The sequence below is a fragment of the Podarcis liolepis genome (assembly GCF_965112155.1).
Source record: "Podarcis liolepis genome assembly, chromosome: 6".
NCBI classification, from domain to species: Eukaryota; Metazoa; Chordata; class Lepidosauria; order Squamata; family Lacertidae; genus Podarcis; species Podarcis liolepis.
Window position 1 is genome coordinate 77,264,104 of NC_139559.1, and position 19,743 is coordinate 77,283,846.

General features: G+C 48.7%; 1 long non-coding RNA gene across 1 annotated transcript; it reads right to left on the bottom strand.

Annotated features, from left to right (window-relative positions):
- Positions 1 to 3,482: 3,482 nt before the first annotated feature.
- Positions 3,483 to 13,323, bottom strand: LOC310710394. The gene is made up of 2 exons (XR_014528031.1): positions 12,417 to 13,323; positions 3,483 to 3,785 (listed from the first exon to the last, which is right to left on the bottom strand). It is a non-coding gene; the product is annotated as an uncharacterized lncRNA (long non-coding RNA).
- Between the last annotated feature and the right edge of the window lie 6,420 nt (positions 13,324 to 19,743).

The following is a 19,743-nucleotide window of genomic DNA, read 5'->3' on the forward strand; positions in this document are numbered from 1 at the left end:
TAGAGGCTCCCACAGCGACTTACATATATCAATGATCTGACTGCTCCTGCCCTCAGGCTTAAATCTAAGATGCACCACACAAAAGGAAATGGAACTGGGAGGGTGGAGGGTGGGAAAACAACCTCAGGCACTGTTAGTTACAGAGTCCTTGTAGTGACCACCAGCTGGGATGGAAAGGTTTGGCGAGAAGGAGCCAAACATTACTGGTTTTTCAGGAGAACTAATAGAAAAACCCTGCAGTCCTCCCTCTCCCTCTCCTGTAGCCTGATGGCTGTGGAATCACTTGCAAGATTTTCAAGCTCCCTCCATACAAAGGATCCTGAAGCCGGCTGCAAACAGCTATAAAAAGAAGGAAAGCAAGATGATGTTGTTTGCTAAGCAATCTTATGCCTTAAGAGCAGGGCAGGGAACACATTCCTTATTTCTGTCAACTGCTTGTTTGTTGGGCAAAGAGGTTTTAGTGAGTGTTTCAGAACCCCCTCCCCAGTCCTGCAAAAAAACAAAAACAAAATCACCCACACAATACCACCCCTCCTATATAATACATAAGAAATGTGTTTGTACTGAGGGAAGTGAAATCTCTCAAAGCATTTTCAGTCTCATCTTGGAAACTGTTGCTAATGAGTAAGGATGGATGAACCTGTCTAGTTTGGATTCTCTCTGTTTTCCCAAACTGAAGTTCGCTTCACATTTCTGCACCAATCTGCGTTGTGTTTTTTTAATATAAAAATTAAAAAGTCCTCATGAGAATCCCACATTTTCCCAAAGATCTAAATTTTGTATGCAATTTTGCCTAATATGCAGATTTTGACAAGCAATTTCCCGTAACAGAATGCGCTTTCGCCTGTCATTTTTGTGAACAGATGCCTAAGGTACACTCTCCTCTAATGCACGCATTGGGAGTTTCAAAGGATAACTGCATTTTGGTTTGTGAATTGGGGTTTTTTTGTGGGGGGGGGGAGTGTAGATGTGTGACGTGCTCCATTTGACTGTCTTAGGATTCCCGATAGATCATCAAGTTGTATTTGTTCTTGTTTTGATGAAGTTTTCTCTTTGGGCGAGAAAAGAAAAAGTGGGTCTGTTGGAGTTCATTTTTCACATTAATATTGAGAACTGTAAGTACAAAATTGCCAGAGGGGTCAGGAAAACCAACAAAGTGTACTATTTTGGGCTAAGCGCAGCTCGTCTCCAGCCGTCTGCAGATCCACTGAGACACATTTTTGATCTTGAAGGAGGTTAATTACTAATTCTGTCTAATCCCTTTGCAGCAGTATCCTTATTATAATGTGAGATCATATACTCGTGTGTCCCTTATCTAATGTGACTGGCTAATTATTAAAATCCTCCATTTTTCTCCAGCTGTTGTCTTCGCGGGTAAACAAATTGCTAAGTTCAATTGGCTTCCATTTGCACTTCACTGCTTCTTGACAGCAAACACTCTGCAAAAACGAGCTGCCTCGGGGTGTTCAGAATCTCCATTGGCAGGAGAAACAAATTTATGCATAATTTCTCTAGATTTTTTTTAAAAAATACTAGCTTACTCCAAACATAGCTGTTAAGAAGTCCTTTGCACATTAAAAAAGCCTTTGTTCCTTGCAAGGAGTGACGTTGAAGGACATGCAGGTCCCACTTTCTCTGTGGTGCAGGAGTCCCGAGGGCTGGTGGAGCATGTTCAACAAATTGCCTTGCAGAAAGGCTGAGATTATATAAAGGTCAGAACAAGGGCAAAGAGCGGAAGGAAGAACCATAGCTCAGTGGCAGAACATCTGTCTTGCATGCAGAACCTCTCAGGTTCAATCCTCAGCATCTCCAGGTGCAGCTGGAAGAGGTAAAGGTAACGGACCCCTGGACGGTTAAGTCCAGTCAAACTACAGTGGTACCTCGGGTTAGGTACTTAATTCGTTCCGGAGGTCCGTACTTAACCTGAAACTGTTCTTAACCTGAAGCACTACTTTAGCTAATGGGGCCTCCTGCCACCACCATGCTGCCAGAGCACAATTTCTGTTCTCATCCTGAAGCAAAGTTCTTAACCTGAAGCACTATTTCTGGGTTAGCTGAGTCTGTAACCTGAAGCGTATGTAACCTGAGGTACCACTGTATGGGATTGTGGCACTTATCTCGCTTTCAGGCCGAGGGAGCAGACATTTGTCCACGGAAGGCTTTCCAGGTCATGTGGCCAGCATGACTAAACTGCTTCTCGCGCAACAGAACACCGTGATGGAAGCCAGAGCATACAGAAACGCCACTTACCTTCCAGTCACAGTGGTGCCTCTTTATCTACTTGCACTGGCATGCTTTTGAACTGCTAGGTTGGCAGGAGCTGGGACAGAGCAACGGGCGCTCACCCTTGTCACAAGGATTCAAACCGCCGGCCTTCTGATCAGCAAACCCAAGAGGCTCAGTGGTTTAGACCACAGCGCCACCCACGTTCTAGGGCTGGAAGAAACCCTTTTGGAAACCCCAGGGAACCACTGAGCTAGATGAATCAGCAATCTGACTTGATATATGACAGCTTCCTATCTTCCTGTAAGGTGCGATTTGAAATTTGCCAAATGACCCCCTCCCCCCTTTTAAGGGACAACTAGATCAGATTTGGGTTGATGTCTCTCTGTTGCAGCATGCTGGCCATTTGGCGGCAGGTAAAAGCATGGTTGGTAAAGAGATGACATTTCTTTCTGTGGCCATATTGAATGATACCAAAGATGTAGACAAATGTGATACATGCCTATGCAAGTTTAACAACTGCTCTTCTACCAGGTGTCAAGGGGCTGTCAACGAGCCAGGTCATCCACAGGGCAGGCGCACACACGGAAGGCACGGAATGCAATTAGCTTTTTATAAGCATAAAAACAACAACAATATAGCAATGCCACTGGTCCGTCTTAACTCAACGAAGGCATTGCAGAAACTGAGCTCTGGGCATGCCCTTCCCCTTCTAACCTCTCACTCTGGATCCTTCCCAAGCAGACAAAGGTTGCATTAGGGTGGGGGTGGGTGGTCTCCTTCTCTGGGTGTGTCTGGTCCATTGCTCAGCAATGTGCAGGATCCTCCTCAAGCAGGGAGTCAGAGGGGGAGGAGAGTCAGCAGGACTGATACTGTCTGTGCACATGCTGTGACTCTCAGCTTCTAATCCTGTCCTGGAAGACCTCTGATGCGCTCACTCAAGTCTCCTGCTTGTAACAGCTCCCAGTTCATCCCTTCTGCTGACTGCTCCTCAATGTCCCACCACCAGGCTCCAGGCTTTGTGTCATCTTTGTGTGTGTGTGTGTGTGTGTGTGTGTGTGTGTGTGTGTGTTGTCTTGGGAGGAAGGCTCCCATCACTCTTCTTCATCCAACCAGTCCCTGACACCAAAGAACCTTGAGAGTTGTTGTGGCGTTCGTACGGAGCCCCCGGTCGTCTCACAGACTATTGACCTGTACACCACTAATCGGCTGCCACCAACCAGGTCCTCCCTGGTAAAATCACTTCAGTCTCAGTCAGGTTCTCAAGTAAATAAAGAAGAGTGTATTTTATTTCAGACACAAACAAACTTTTACGGCACTCCAAACATTGTTACTCTTTACTTTCTTAGTCTTATTTCCCACTCTCTATCTCTTCTACCTCTCCTCACTCAAGAACCCATTGCCCTAACTGTCTCTTTATTTCCAACTGCCTGCCAACTGCTTCTCCAACTGCCTTTCCCAACCAGCCAAACCACTAAAACCAACCAACTACCCACCAACAACTCCCAACAACAACTAACTCAAACCTTGGGCTAAGCCCTTTTATACACAGGTAGGCTCCGCTTTCTTATTGGTCTATGTTTTTAACCCTATCTCTCCCCTCTGTTCAAACATTTTCTAAACAAACAGGCAGACGCCACATCTGTAATGCAGGGAAAGGGCTTAAGAGCATTCTCAACAACTCTGCAAAATTCAAGTTCCAGAGTCCATTTAGGGTGGTGAAACCTTTTCAGCCTGAGGGTCTCATTCTTGTGTTGGTAACCTCTCGAGGGCCATATTCTGGTAGTGCCCAATGCTTTGGCTGTACATTTCTGGAGATGATTAGATGTGTGTGCTTGTGTGTGTGTGTGTGTGTGTGTGTGTGTAGCTAAGCCTTTCGTGGAAACTTATTTTGCCATTACGAATCTACTAAGTTTCCCAGAACACAGTCTGAAAACTTCTGTCATAGGAACAGTAAGCACAAAGGTGAACATGGAAGTCCCTTGTTATATAGTCTTATGAGCCGCCAACATAAAAGCTGGCTGGCTTCTCGGATTGCTGTATTCTTGGGGCTAAGCATATGTAGCTGAAGCGAGAGCTAGGAACTTTTTCTCTCAGTTCTGTCTCGCCTTTTCCATTTTTGAACAAGCTGTCATAATAAGGGCATGGTACATGCTCAGCCTTATGTTAACAAATTTCTGGAGCTGAAATACTATTCCCTCAGGGTGGCCCGCATGCCAGCATTTGGCATATGCACAAAAAAAGCAATCGAGGAAAGGAGGACATTCCTGTGATGTGGGCCTACATTTCGAAAAGAACATGACAGCATTTCCTATGAACACAATAGAATGACATTTTTTCCAAAAAAATGCAAAGGTAGTCCAACACATTTTTCTGTTTTCACCCCTCTGCCTCGAACGCAGCATTTTTTTTTTAAAAAAACCCTGACATGATAAGTATAAGATCCCTTTAACTTGAGCTGTCTCAGTAAGCTTTTTATTCTGAAATCTTCTATGAAATTGTGACTTGCTTTCAGGCTATTGAATCTTAGCACGCTGTGCATTGTAAGTGAAATGTGCATTTGGTTATGTATTTGCGCTGGCATCAATAGGTTGATCCTTCAGCAAGAATAATAATTTATTCATTTGACAAATTTCTATGCCACTAAATTGTAAATAAAATCTCTAAGCAGTTTACAAAGAAGATAAAACAAGCTTTAAAATTGTTGATGAAAAGCAAAGTTACAAGAAGTTTTTAAGAAATCAAGACACAAATAAAATCCCTTAGTTAGAAATATACAGTATAAGCTAAAATTACATAAAATACACGACAACTTTATGTTTGGCTAGCCTAAGGTTACCAGATGTCCCCGTTTCCTGGGGAAAGTCCCCGGATTTACAAATCAGTCCCCATACAAAATCCTATCATTCCTACTGAAGTTGAAAAGTGTCCCCAGAATCATTGAAAAAAATCTGGTAACCTTAGGGTAACCTTGCCAAAAAGCAGGCACCAAAAAGAATACAGCGAATATGTCTGAGCAGGCATCCTATAAAAAGACTGTTTCCTTACAAGGGCAGAATGAACATTTTATAGGACTTGTCAAAACACCAGTTTTTCAGACTGAAGTGGTCAAATGGGCATATATGGTGTAAGGTGATCCTTCAAGCAAACTGGTTCCAGGCTGTTAAAGGGTTTTGACGATGGTGATGGTGATGATACTAGCTGAAACAAATTCAGAACATTGATTTATTTTTATTTCTACATAAAAGCTGTACTGATCTGAATGTGTGTGCAGTCTTCATCTTTTGCTCAGGGAAATGAAAGATAGGGTGTTGCCTTACAGTGCACCAGACTGCCGATAATTAACAACAACAACAATAATTTATTTATATGCCGCCCACCTGACTGGGTTACCCCAGTCACTATGGGCGGCTTCCAACAAATGAAAACACAGTAAGACATCAAACATTAAAAAATTCCTGATATAGGGCTGCCTTCAGATGTCTTCCAAAAGTCAGATAGTTGTTCATTTCCTTGACATCTGATGGGAGGGCGTTCCACAGGTTGGGTGCCACTACCGAGAAGGCCCTCTGCCTGGTTCCCTGTAGCTTCACGTTTCACGGTGTGGGAACCACCAGAAGACCCTCAGAGCTGGATCTCAATGTCCAGGCTGAACGATGAGATTGGTGATGCTCCTGCAGGTATATAGGGCCAAGGGCATTTAGGGCTTTAAAGGTCAGCACCGACACTGACTTAGACTCGGAAATGTACTGGGAGCCAATGTAGATCCTTTAAGACTGGTGTCATATGGTCCTGGCAGCCGCTCCCAGTCACCCATCTGGCAGCTGCATTCTGGATTACTTGTAGTTTCTAAGTCACCTTCAAAGGTAGCCCCACTTAGAGCGCATCTCAGTAGTCCAATGTCTATATTGGCTGGCACTTGCTCTCCAAAATTGAACCTGTAACCTTCACTTTGCAAAACAGTAGCCCTATTAGAAAAGCAGCAGTAAAAAGCCAGGTTTAAGTGCTCTTGCCTCTTATCAACAAACAGCTGGCTGGGGTGCTTGCTGATTGTTTGATATAGCTGCAAACACAGACACATTCCTGGTTGCTAGACTGAGGCCCATGGAAAATAGAATTTATATAGAGTCAGACCAATGTTCCACCAGGCTGGGACTTTCATCTGAGTGGCAATGACTTTCCAGAATACCATCCCCAGCTGGAGAGATTACTCCAGGGATCTCCTGCATGTACAGCATATGGTCCCCTCTTGTGTGGACAGGATCTCCCACTATCACTGTTGGAACTGGCCCTAGGGAAGCACAGAACTAAGGGATTTACCGTATTTTTTGCTCTATAAGACGCACCAGACCACAAGACGCACCTAGTTTTGGGAGGAGGAAAACAAGAAAAAAAATATTCTGAATCCCAGAAGCCAGAACAGCAAGAGGGATGGCTGCGCAGTGAAAGCAGCAATCCTTCTTGCTGTTCTGGCTTCTGGGATAGCTGTGCAGCCTGCATTCACTCCATAAGACGCACACACATTTCCCCTTAGTTTTTAGGAGGGGAAAAGTGAGTCTTATAGAGCAAAAAATACGGTATTTAAAAATAAAATAAATTCCCGAAGAAGTCTTTACAGCACAGCTTCTCTGCCAATGGTAATAATGGCACTTCAAAATGCTCAACAAGAACTACTGCAGTGAACCGTAGCAAAAGCTGTGAAAAACAGGCGAGCCTTTTGATTTATTAATTTATTTTAATCCATTTATATCCCACTTAAAAAAAATTAATTGGCTCCAAAATGGCTAACAAATCAAGAGCAGCCATAACGATAGGACAACAATGGAAATCAATCACATATTTGCATGCGTCAGCATAAAACTGGGAAAACCAATATAAAAAGCGCATAAATCAGGCATTGGAAAAAGTCTTCCAGAAAAGAAAAGTTTCCAAAGTCCGTCTAAAAATGAAGTCAGAGGGTTTGGTGGATTGCAGGAACTGGGGTGGGGCGCTCAGTCTGAGAGAAGAGCCACCCAGATCAGGGACAGCCTGTGTTTATGTGTGTGTATATGTATATATGCCACTGGTCCCATCACCTCCTGGCAAATAGAAGGGGAAGAAATGGAGGCAGTGAGAGATTTTACTTTCTTGGGCTCCGTGATCACTGCAGATGGTGACAGCAGTCACGAAATTAAAAGATGCCTGCTTCTTTGGAGAAAAGCAATGACAAACCTAGACAGCATCTTAAAAAGCAGAGACATCACCTTGCCAACAAAGGTCCGTATAGTTAAAGCTATAGTTTTCCCAGTAGTGATGTATGGAAGTGAGAGCTGGACCATGAAGAAGGCTGATCGCCAAAGAATTGATGCTTTTGAATTATGGTGCTGGAGGAAACTCTTGAAAGTCCCATGGACTGCAAGAAGATCAAATGCATCCATTCTTAAGGAAATCAGTCCTGAGTGCTCACTGGAAGGACAGATCATGAAGCTGAGGCTCCAATACTTTGGCCACCTCATGAGAAGAGAAGACTCACTGGAAAAGGCCCTGATGTTGGGAAAGAGGAGAAGGGGACAACAGAGGACGAGATGGTTGGACAGTGTTCTCTCGAAGCTACCAGCATGAGTTTGACCAAACTGCGGGAGGCAGTGGAAGACAGGAGTGCCCGGCGTGCTCTGGTCCATGGGGTCACGAAAAGTCGGACACGACTAAACAACAACAATAACATACGTGACTTCAGAAGCTGTAGGACAGTTTCAAACAAATATGTGCTCTCCCAAGCCCACATTCCCAGCATGTTCACACTCCTGTCTCAGTGACATCTATGCTGGCTTGGTCATGTTCACAGAATGGAAGGATCCCCAAGGACGTGATCCAGAATTGCGTGCTGCAGAGACCTGGCTACTAACTCCATCTTAAGGATGATGGGAGTTGTAGTCCGACAACGTTTGCATATCACTATGTTGGCTATCTCTGAACGGGGGGAGGATATCCTTTCAGCTTCAACTTCCCAGCTCACAGTCTTAGGCAGCACTCGAGCCTATGCTATAAATATATGATTATTTTGTATCGTGGGCATCTGCGCATCACAAACGGTAACACTATTATGTGAAATGAGTTATGTTAGAAGGTAAGTGTCCTGATTTCTAAGACCGAACTTTAAGTACAAAGACACTTACATTCAGAATGGCAAACACTCTGGTTAACGCAGCAGCTCTCATGTGTGACCAGATTACTCCGAAGGGCACTTGAAAATTGGTGCTTGTTAGTGGGATTCAAGCCTCCCATACTAAAAAGAGAAACCAGAGGAAGATCTCAGAAAGTGCAGCTCTGCCGAGAATTAATAAGAGACAGGGTGTTGTGGCCGAGTTTATTGTGTTAACAAGGTGACCTTCACAAAAGCACATCTAATTGTTAATTGCGGAGAGAAACCATACACATATACCCCCATTGAAATTAATTACGTGGTCTCCCCTCATCGCTTGGTAGTTCTGTGTCGTGGGCATCTCCACAAATAATCAATGATACAATCGGCTGATATGAAGAAGTTGTGTAGAGGTTTCCAAGATTGTCACTTTCATTATCTTTCCTTAGGGTAGGGTATTAGCTTCCCCCTTCCTACTGCATAATGATTTATTTATTTTAAAAGAAATGATTAGAGGCAAGGATCAGCAGAATAAGAGTTGGGGGGGGGGATATATCTGGGAAGACAGATTGCAGAATAAAATATTATCTTCTCATACAGGAGGGTTAATCTTGGAGGAGTGGCAAATTTGGCAGAGTTGAAGATGATACAACATAGCATGTGTGTTTGTGGAGGGATGGGGTTAGTTTCAGGTTCGTCTCTATCTTATAATAGGCTATCTTAGGGTCCAGATTAGGGGACACTATTAAAGGGCAGCTGATCCCCAGTTATTTACTTTATTATCACAACTTTGCCACTATGCGGGGAAGGTCTATTTAGATATCCTGCCTCAGGTGCCAAAACTCCTTGGACCATTTCCTAGTTAGCAGTGGACATGTCTCTCTCCACCAGAAATCAGTAGTTGCTTCAGACTTTATTTTTGATTTGCCGAGTTCCTCCCCCTCCAGTTGGCACAGAGGACCACAACACTGTGGGTTTAAGGGTTATGAATCCACTAAATCAAGACTGTGGATTCATGCCAGGGGTGGGGGCCGGAATAACCTAGATCTGCTGCTGGGTTCCAGTTCTTTCCTGCCAAGTTAGACTTCATGGAATTGTCATTTGAGGGTTTTATTAGATTTAAGATAAATTTATTGTCATTGTCCGTATATACACAGTATACACAACAACGAAAATCAAACACCCACCCAAAGACAGGGTTTACATATACATTTGCACGTATCTCCGACACTCTCATCCTATTCAGACATAATCTATAAAACATAACATAATCCAGAATATAGCATGACCTATTAAAGGCATAACATAACCTGAAACCTATCTCATTCCTTCCTACTCCCTGCTTGCTAAACCTTGCAACTGGCCCTGAGATCATTATTTAGTGCAATCAGAGCTCTTGGATAGAAACTATTCAGAAGGCGTGTGGTTCGTGTTTTCATCGTCCTATATCTTCTGCCCGAAGGCAATAGTTCAAAGAAGTTGTGAGCAGGGTGGGTGGGATCTCTCAGAATATTATGTGACTTCTTCAAGATGCGAGACGTGAAGATCTCATCCAGGGTTGGTAGTCGGAGCCCAATAACATTCTGGGCAATTTTAATTGTTCTCTGTAAAGCTTTTTTATCCGTTTCAGAGCTGCTACCATACCATAGCCCTAGTCATATGCCCACCTCTTTGTTTAGACCCGCCTTTCTCAACCTGTGGGTCCTCAGATGTTGTTGGACTACAACTCCCATCACCCCTAGCTAGCAAGGCCAGAGCTCAGGGATGATGGGAGTTGTAGTCCAACAACGTCTGGGGACCCACAGGTTGAGAACTGCTGTCTTAGACCAAACACAGGGGATTAGGACCATATGAGAGCCAAAATACATTATGGCATGAATAGGGAAACTGTGGACTTCTATTATATTTCACCATTGGTCATGCTGGGTGGAGCTGATGGGAGTTGTAGTTCAACAACTACTGGAGGGCCACAGGTTTCCCATTCATCTTCCATTACCAAATTTAAGCTTAAATCTCCTCTACATTGCTTCCCCTGCTGTTTGCTGTCCAAGGTGCTGATTTACTATGATACTGAATCAGGAGAGAAAGTTAGGTGCTCAGATGGTCTTTCACGGAAAGAAGCTCTCCTCTAATGGGCCATTCAAGGAGGAACCAAGGCTAACCATCAAGGATGGAACCAAGTAAGAACCAAGGCTAACCATCAAGGATTCTGGAGTGACACATTATGGGCAAACACAGATAACCATTTGCCAATGACTAACTCCCCATAGTGTGTGTGGTAGCAGTTGTTAGACCGCTTGCCTGTAAGTGGAGGAATGAATTTTGCTATGTTTCATTTACACTGGTCAGAAATCGGGGTGAAGTAGTGGAGAGGTTAAAGAAATATGTTAAGGGAGGCAAGAGCAAGATATAACAGGTCTTAGGACCCGTATGTGTGTGTGTGTGTGGTTTCATAGGGCTGTCTGTTATTAAAACTTCAGGTGTCAGTGGGAGAGAAGTATATAAGGTGGAAGAAGCAACCATTGTCCTATGCTGGGACAAGAAGAGACTGTGAACATCAGTTGAGAGTGATGCACTGCTGAGCCCTTGGTTCAACAGCATTCAGAAACCCTGGATGTAGGATAGCAGGATAGAATGCTCCCAACGGAAACAGGTCTCCCTGTTTCAGGTTGTAAATATAGTCTCACTGCCGGCTAGACCAGTCTTTCCCCAACTGGTGCCCTCCAAGTATTGCTAGACTACAACTACCATCAGCCACAGAGTCAGAACAGTCAATTGCCAGGGATGATGGGAGTTGCAATGCCCATCAGTAGGGCATGAGAATATAAATGATAAGTAACTGTCAGGCTTCGAGGAATTCTATTCCTCCCCTGGTGGCAGCAAGAAGCAGAGAAAAACAATGAAGAGTTCTTACTAATGAGTTTTTTCAATCATCACGGAGAGAGACAAAGGAATGCAGTCTGTATCCCATTAATGGCTGTGCTGGTCCTGAGGGTTAACCGTGCGGTGAGGTCCTAGTCCAGTCCAAGGTCAAGGGTGCAGTATGGAGGCTGTCCATCAAAGGTGAAGCTGGTCTAAGGCAGAGAGTCGGGTGAGGTCAGGAACTCTGGCAGAAGAGCAGGACAGGGTGCAGGCAGGAGCAGGCTACCAACAATGTTGCTCCCACAACTTGGGACTGGGGCTGACTGGCTTTTATCTGCCCCGAGGCATAGGGCGGCCCCGGTCCACAGGTGACTCGCCTCTCCTGGCTTGGAGGCGAGCACTCCTCCTGTGGGAACTTAGTTCCCTCCGCCTTTCTGCCCTGAGCCTCTGCAGCTCAGGAGAGGCTGGAGGGTTACCAGACCCAGAGGCAACCACAGCTACCTCTGATGGGGCTGAGAGTGTGAAGCACCTGCAGGCAAGGGGTCCTCCATCACCTCAGGAGCCAGAGCAGACTCAGCTGGTGCCTGCACCTGAGGATCCAGCACAGGTGAGGACCCTTCAGGCTCAAGCCCCAGCCCTGGCTCAGCTGGTTCTGGAAGCGGAGACTCCTGTGCAGGCTGGGATTCCTCAGGTTCAGCCTCCGAGTCTGAATCCCAGGCCATCACAATGGCATTGCTCCAACTGAGCTCCTCCCCCCTACCTTCCTAGCAACGGCACTTCCTCTTACGGTGGCCGCCAGGGGCTATTTGTCTCTGAGTCCTTTGCTCTTGCACTCTCAGTGAACGCCGAGTTCTGGGTGGGTGGGTGGGGGGCTCAGAAATACTCTCCAGTGATAACGTGTCAGCTGGCTGCTCTGACTCTGTCTCTGCCTTCTCTTCTCCCACACCTCCCAACTCTTCTGTTCTCCTGTCTCTGAGCTGTGACCTTCCTCAAACCACTGCTGTAATTCAATACCGCCTTCCTCTTCTCTGCAAGCTTCAGAAGGGGAGCGGGTGATGTCCACCATTTCTCCTCAATCTCATCCCCTTCAGTCCAGTCCCTGAGAGTAGCTTAGCATGTGAAAGGTCACCTATATTCATCAGGAAAAAAGAAAGCCTTCATTTGTTATTGTGATGTACATCATTTCCATTTCTCGTTCTGAAGCAAAAACTATGCAAGGTTTGAGACGGAGGGGATGGAGCGAACTTCTAGCCCGTCCTCTAGACATCAGCTGACAAAGTCAAGCCTTTTCTTCTCATACCCGTCATATTTGCACTTCCAGAAATAGAAATGACCCCCATCACCAAAGACTTGCTTGAACGTCTCTCTCCCCGACAACCAGCCTCTGTAATGTAATGCAATCATCTCTTACAACTGTTCTTCAACTTTCAAACAGCTTGAAGTAACAATTTCACTTAGGTGGACAGTATATATTATCAAGTGCTCCTCTTGCTGTTTGTCTCAGTGTGAATCTTCCTGTCTGAGGAGTGTGTAAAATTGAGAACGGGGGAACAGATGGGTCTTGCCATAAAAATGAAAATCCTTTTTTAAACACACACACAAACCAAAATCATAGAAATGAAAAGTTTCATGAGAATGTGGAACCAAATCCTGTATAGCTCATGCTGATAATTCTCATCCCTTCATCCTGTGCAAAGTCCCACTGCTTTGTACAGCTCTCACAAACCTGAGCGTGGAGAACATATATGAGGGAGGCTTAGAGGATCATGCTGGCATAGGAAGGGATGCGAAGAGAAGAAGGAAAAAAGTCAACAAGGAGGCAACAGGATCCTATTTGCAATTCAAATCTGATGCTGTGTTTGTAATGTCGCAGCTACAGACATCCTACATTGGCAGGGAATGAAATCTCATGAAAATGCAAATTCTTTTGACACAGTGATAGTGCTGAGACCTACCTCTATTGTAGGAAGGGAAAGAGAATGCACAATGCAATATCTCTGGTATACAAATACCAAATGTCCCATCCCTACTTGCCCCAGTAGAGCCATCTAATTTCATACCCTGCTTCCTTAAAAGAAAAAAGAAGTCCAGGTGCCATTCTCTTCATGGAAACATAATGGTCTGCCATTATTATTATTATTATTATTATTATTATTATTATTATTATTATTTCTGAATTGTTTCCTCTGAGGCTTATTGCAGTGAACTGCAGTGCTATAAAATGTGGATAAAACAATGACATTTCTAAAACAAATTTCAAATCCAGTACAGATACCACCTGGGATAACTAGGCTTGTTTTAGTGCTAATTGATCCTGTTGTATTAATAATAATAATTGTCAGGGGTTTAGGAGCAGAGGCAAGGGCAAGGGAGGAAACAGAGAGCGAAGGGGAGGAGGCAGAAGAAAAGATGAGTGATGACGACGACCCGAGATCTCCGAGTCTTTCCAGTGAATCAGAGGATTCACAGAAAGGAGCACCAGTGGCCAGGGCAAGGGGGGAGTCTAGGGGGGCACCCCAGGAAGATAGAGCCAGAGGGGACTCAGAGGAGAGCAGTTGGAAATCGGGACCAGCGTCACCGCCAGAGAGCAGGGAAGAGGAAAGGAGCCAGGGGGCAAGCGCTGGCAGCTCACCACAGGAGGGAGGGCACGAGTCAGGAGTGGCCACACCTCCATCGGGGAGCGAAGAAACGGTTAAGCGGAAAGTGGAAGGTTGGGCGCGCGCGCCAAGTTCAAATGCAGAGGAAGGTGACGCAGTAAGCAGCCCGGAAAGGGAGCCAGGTCCTAAAGCCCGGCGCAAGGAGACAGGAGGGTCCGGGGGGTCAGCGTCAGAAGAATCCCGGAAGGAAGAGACCCCGGGGGGTAGAGGGACCCAGAGGAGGACAGTCAGGCGGAAAAGGTGGAGCCGGGCTAGGATATTAAGTTGGTGCACACGGGGCGGAGACTCAGACGGAGCCTCGCCGATCTAGCTACTAGACGTAGAGTTGCGCGCAGCAGCGTGAGAATGGAAACTGTAACTCAATAAAGACTTTTACTTAATGATCGCTGGCTAGCGTGATCCTCTGTGAGCTAGGATCTTCAAGCAGCTCTGACAGTAGGCTCCGTCTCATAATTGTGGGCATCTACAGCCTCGAGGAGGGGAGAGAAGCAGGTGCCTACTAGCGAGCTCACGAACGGCAGCCGACATGACGGCTGAGCAGCAGATAGAGGAACTCAGAAAAGCAGTGTCACAACTGAATGCCGAGGCTCTCGCATCCAGGAAGAGAGAGGAGGAGGCAGCTGCCGCCTGCAGGGATCTCCAGGTCAGGTTAGACGTGCTGACAAAGCAGACACCCAGGCAGGAGGGAATTGGGTTGGCGAGACGAACAGGCGGTCTGGTCTCTCACTTCGATGGGAACCTGCAACAGTATCCCAACTTTAGAGCAGACGTACTGTGCGCACTGCAACTGCTGAATAAAGACTTTAGAGATGAGCAAGAGAAAGTGGGATTCATCATGTCCCATTTGCATGGGGATGCTAAAGCATGGCTGCGCAATTTATGGAGAGATAAGGATCCGGCGCTCCAAAATGCGGATGCCTTTATTAAAGCGATGGATGGGTGTTTTTTATCAAGCATTGACGTGGATCTTGCCCGGAAGGAGGTGCATGGACTAAGGCAAGGGAGGGCCAGCGTGAGGCAGTACCATGCCCGCTTTTTCGCTTTGGTCAGTGCCCTGGAATGGGACAGAGATTCGGCCCCTGTAAGAGACCTCTTTTGGGAGGGGCTGCACAGCTCGATTAAAGATGAGATCGCGAGGGGGGAGAGACCCCGGACCACCCAGGAGGTCGTTCAGAGGGCACTGGCAGTGGGGGTGCGGCTGGAAGAACGTCCGTGGAGCAGGGACGAAGGGCGTGGAGGGCGCGAACCAGCCAGGGGCTCCTCCTTCCTTCCCAGAGAAGCAGCGCGTGCGCAATCCACGCCTCCGCCAGGAGGAGGAGTGGAACCTATGGAGGTTGGAGGTGCAAGGGCTCAGTCAGCAACCAGAGCCCTAGCACCGGCAACAGTGAAAGCGAAGCCTCCTAGAGGGAACAGGAAGTGTTACGTCTGTGAGGAGCCAGGGCATATGGCGAAAGAGTGTCCCCAGAGGCTCCACAAGCTCACTGCAGCCTCAGCAATGGTGACTGCAGCAACGCAGCAAGGAGGACCACAGCAGGGAAACGACGCAGTCTGGCTGGAGGAAGAGGCCCTGGGGCCCAGCCAGACGTGTTAGTGACGCAGTCCCCAGAGATTTTACAGCCCGTGAACCCCCTCCCGCCCAAACCAGTAGTGAGGCTCACCGCATCTCTCCAGCTGCCCAATGGAATCACCATGGACGTGCCAATCACAGTTGACTCGGGCAGCAATGCGGACTTTATAGGGCAGGACTTTGTCGACAAACACGCTATACAGTTGCTACCGGCCACACTGCCCCTGCAGGTTGTCACGGTGGATGGCAGGGAGCTGCTAGGGGGGCAAGTGGTGAAGCAGACGCCACCGATGGCGATGCGACTTGGGAATCACAAAGAAATCATCAGCTTCAATGTCACTCAACTATCGGATACGCCCATTGTATTGGGAATGAGTTGGCTGGACAAGCACAGCCCAACGCTGGCTTGGTACCAGAGGCAGCTGATCTTCGGCTCTTCCTTTTGTGCTGAACACTGCATCGTGCCCCGGCAGGAAGGAGAGGAAGAGGAGTCACAGCTGCTGCTAGGCACGCTGCAAGTGATTCCCCACAAGTACGCAGAATTTTTGGAAGTTTTCTGCGAGAAGGAGGCAGACAGGCTACCCCCTCACAGACCATATGACTGCAAAATTGACCTGCTGCCGGGGGCGGCGCTGCCTAAAGGGAAACTGTATTCCATGTCAGAGGACGAACTGCAGGAACTCAAAGAGTTCATAGATCATAATTTGGAGCGCGGTTTCATCCGAGAGTCCAAGGCAGCGGGGGGCAGTCCTGTATTCTTTGTTAAAAAGCGAGACACGCCCCAAAAAAGACTGGTAGTGGACTATCGCATTTTAAACAATGGGACCAAGCCATCGGACTTCCCCATGCCCCGAATCGACGACCTCCTCGCAAAGGTACGCAAGGGAAAAGTGTTCACCAAGTTAGACCTGCGAGGGGCGTACAACCTCATTCGCATGCGGGAGGGAGATGAGTGGAAGACGGCCATGTTCACGCCACTGGGTACCTACGAATATAGAGTTATGCCTTTTGGATTGCAAAATGGCTCCCACGTTTTTCAAGCTTTCATGCATCACGTGTTGGCGGGACTTCTCTACAAGACGTGCGTCTGTTTCTTAGATGACATCCTGATCTTTTCGGAATCGCAGCAGGAGCATGACGGACACGTCAAGGAAGTGCTGAGCAGGCTAAAGCAGCATAGGCTCTACGCCAAGCTGGAGAAGTGCCAATTTGACGTGACGGAGGTGGATTTTCTGGGCTACAAGTTGTCTGACAAGGGGCTCGCCATGGACAGCGCCAAGGTTCGAGCGGTATTGGATTGGAAGAGTCCGCGCAACCGGAAGGAGGTCCAACGGTTTGTCGGCTTTGCGAACTTCTATCGCAAGTTTATCAAGGGCTTCGCTATGCAGACAGCGGCCATCACAGACACGCTTAGCTCCAAGAAAAAGAAGTTCGTTTGGACAGAGCAGGCGGAGCAGTCCTTTCAGGCACTCAAGCGTCTCTTCGCGTCGGAAGAGCAGCTGCTTCACGTCAACCCCAGCAGGCCGATGAGGGTGGAGACAGACGCCTCGGACAGAGCCGTGGGGGCGGTCCTGCTGCAAAAGGACCCGCAGGGGGTGTGGCGACCGGGAGCGTTTTACTCCAGGAAGCTCAGCAAGTCCGAGCAGAACTACACCATCTGGGACAGGGAGTTGCTGGCCATTCATGCAGCGTTCAAAGCGTGGAGGCACTTCCTGATCGGCGCCAAGCACACGGTGCAGGTTTGCACGGACCACAAGAATCTGGAGCACTGGCGCACGGCACAGTTCCTAAACCAGAGGCAGATACGTTGGGCTGAGTTCTTTGCGAACTTCGACTTCCGCATAGAGTATGTCCCGGGGGACACCAACATCATGGCGGACGCTCTCTCCCGTAAGCCGCAGTATCTGGAGGACGCAACGCCAGCAGCCGCCATGCACATCTTCGCACCAACAGTGTGGGCGTGCGCCGCGGCAACCGTGGACCTGGAGGCGGTGCGACGAGCGTTGCAGGATGACTCCTTCGCGCAAGCAAAGATGGCAGAGGTGCAAAGGGGCAAGGCAGCGGCCGACGGTTTCCAGCTAAGAGATGGATTGCTCATCCGTAAAGGGGCCATCTACGTGCCGGGAGACGACCTTCGCGCCAAGGTGCTGCAGCAGATGCACGACGCACCCACTGCCGGGCACTTCGGCAAGGAGAAGACGGTGGAATTAGTAGCCAGGGATTTCTGGTGGCCTGGAATGAGAGGGGAGGTCGCAGACTACGTGGCGAGGTGTGACACCTGCCAGAGGGCCAAGCCAGTGCACAGACCACCGGCCGGACTGTTGGAACCGCTGCAAACTCCGGTCGAACCTTGGGAAAGGGTGGCCCTGGACTTTGTCACGGATCTGCCCAGCTCGAGGGGCAAGACGGCAGTGCTGGTGGTGGTGGACCTGTTTTCCAAGATGGCACATTTCATTCCGTGTGCTAAGGTGGCCACGGCGGAGCAAACCGCCAAACTGTTCACAGACTACGTGTTCAAGGTTCACGGTCTGCCACGGTCTATTCTGTCCGACCGGGGGCGGCAGTTCATCTCAAATTTCTGGCAGAAGCTGATGGGCTTCCTGAACGTCAAGATCAACCTGGCGTCGGCGAGACACCCGCAGACCAACGGGCAAGCGGAGCGGGTCAATGCCATCATGCAGCAGTACCTGAGATGTTATGCAAATCAACAGCCTGCGACGTGGGTGGATTACCTGCCGCTTGCCGAGTTCGCCTACAACAACACGAAGCACGTGTCCACGGGGGTCATGCCGTTCTTCGCCAACAACGGGAGGCACCCCAGAACCTTCCCGGGACTGGAAAGAATGGGGGAGGGGGAGCCGCAGACAGCAGATGCGTTCGCGTCGGAGCTGCAGGAAGTCCACGATCAGCTGAGGCGCCACCTGGAGCTGGCCAAGCACACATACAAGGTACAAGCGGACAAACACAGAAGGGTTGGCGAAGAGCTCCACGTGGGAGACTGGGTCTGGTTAGCAGCCCACGCAGTGCCGGCCAGGTCGTTGGCCAAGAAGAAGCTAGGGCATAAACAACTGGGGCCCTACCAAGTCGAAGAGCAGGTCAACCCGGTAGCTTTCAGACTGGCACTTCCGGAGGGTTCCAGAATGCATCCGGTATTCCACAGATCGGTGCTCACTCCCTACAAGGCACCGCACAGGTTCCAGGAACCCGGAACGGCGCCGAGTCCGGTCAGAGACAGAACAGGGCACGCGGGAGTGGCACAGAAGGAGCGCATCAACGAAGTCACGGAGATTTTGGACTCCAGATGGGGGGAAGAGGGGGTAGAATACTTTCTCGCCAAGGAGGGCACCCCGGCCAGTGCGAACAGCTGGGTGCCGGGCTACGCCTTGGACGAACCTCTGCTCAAAGACGAGTTTCATGCCCTCTTCCCACATAGACCTATGCCAGCAGACTTTTTCGACGACTGGCTTTTCACGCCCACGCTTTCGGCCAGCACGTTCCGGGGGTTCGACTCGGACGAGGACCCGACACGAGACGTCCGTTCCCCGGAGGGGTCACCCTCGGGATCTGCATCAGAGCCCTCGTATTGGTGGGACGATAGGCCAGAGGAGCAGTTCCGCAGAAAGTGGCTGGAATGCTCAGGACGAGCAACGCCTCCAGGAGGAAGTGAGGGAGAGACGGACATGGACATTTTCGGGGACGACCCTGGTTTCGAGCACGGCGGCACAGAGATGGAAGCGGAGGTGACCGTCGTCGACGAGAGCAGGGAGGAAGACCCGGGAGACTTCAGATGGAGACCCGCCACAGGAAGCGAACGATATCCGACGTTCGTCCCTTTGCAACAGCAGCACCCAGCTCCAGCACCGGAAGGAGGGGAGGGGGAATGGGGGGCTTCGAGGGGGGGATGGATGTCAGGGGTTTAGGAGCAGAGGCAAGGGCAAGGGAGGAAACAGAGAGCGAAGGGGAGGAGGCAGAAGAAAAGATGAGTGATGACGACGACCCGAGATCTCCGAGTCTTTCCAGTGAATCAGAGGATTCACAGAAAGGAGCACCAGTGGCCAGGGCAAGGGGGGAGTCTAGGGGGGCACCCCAGGAAGATAGAGCCAGAGGGGACTCAGAGGAGAGCAGTTGGAAATCGGGACCAGCGTCACCGCCAGAGAGCAGGGAAGAGGAAAGGAGCCAGGGGGCAAGCGCTGGCAGCTCACCACAGGAGGGAGGGCACGAGTCAGGAGTGGCCACACCTCCATCGGGGAGCGAAGAAACGGTTAAGCGGAAAGTGGAAGGTTGGGCGCGCGCGCCAAGTTCAAATGCAGAGG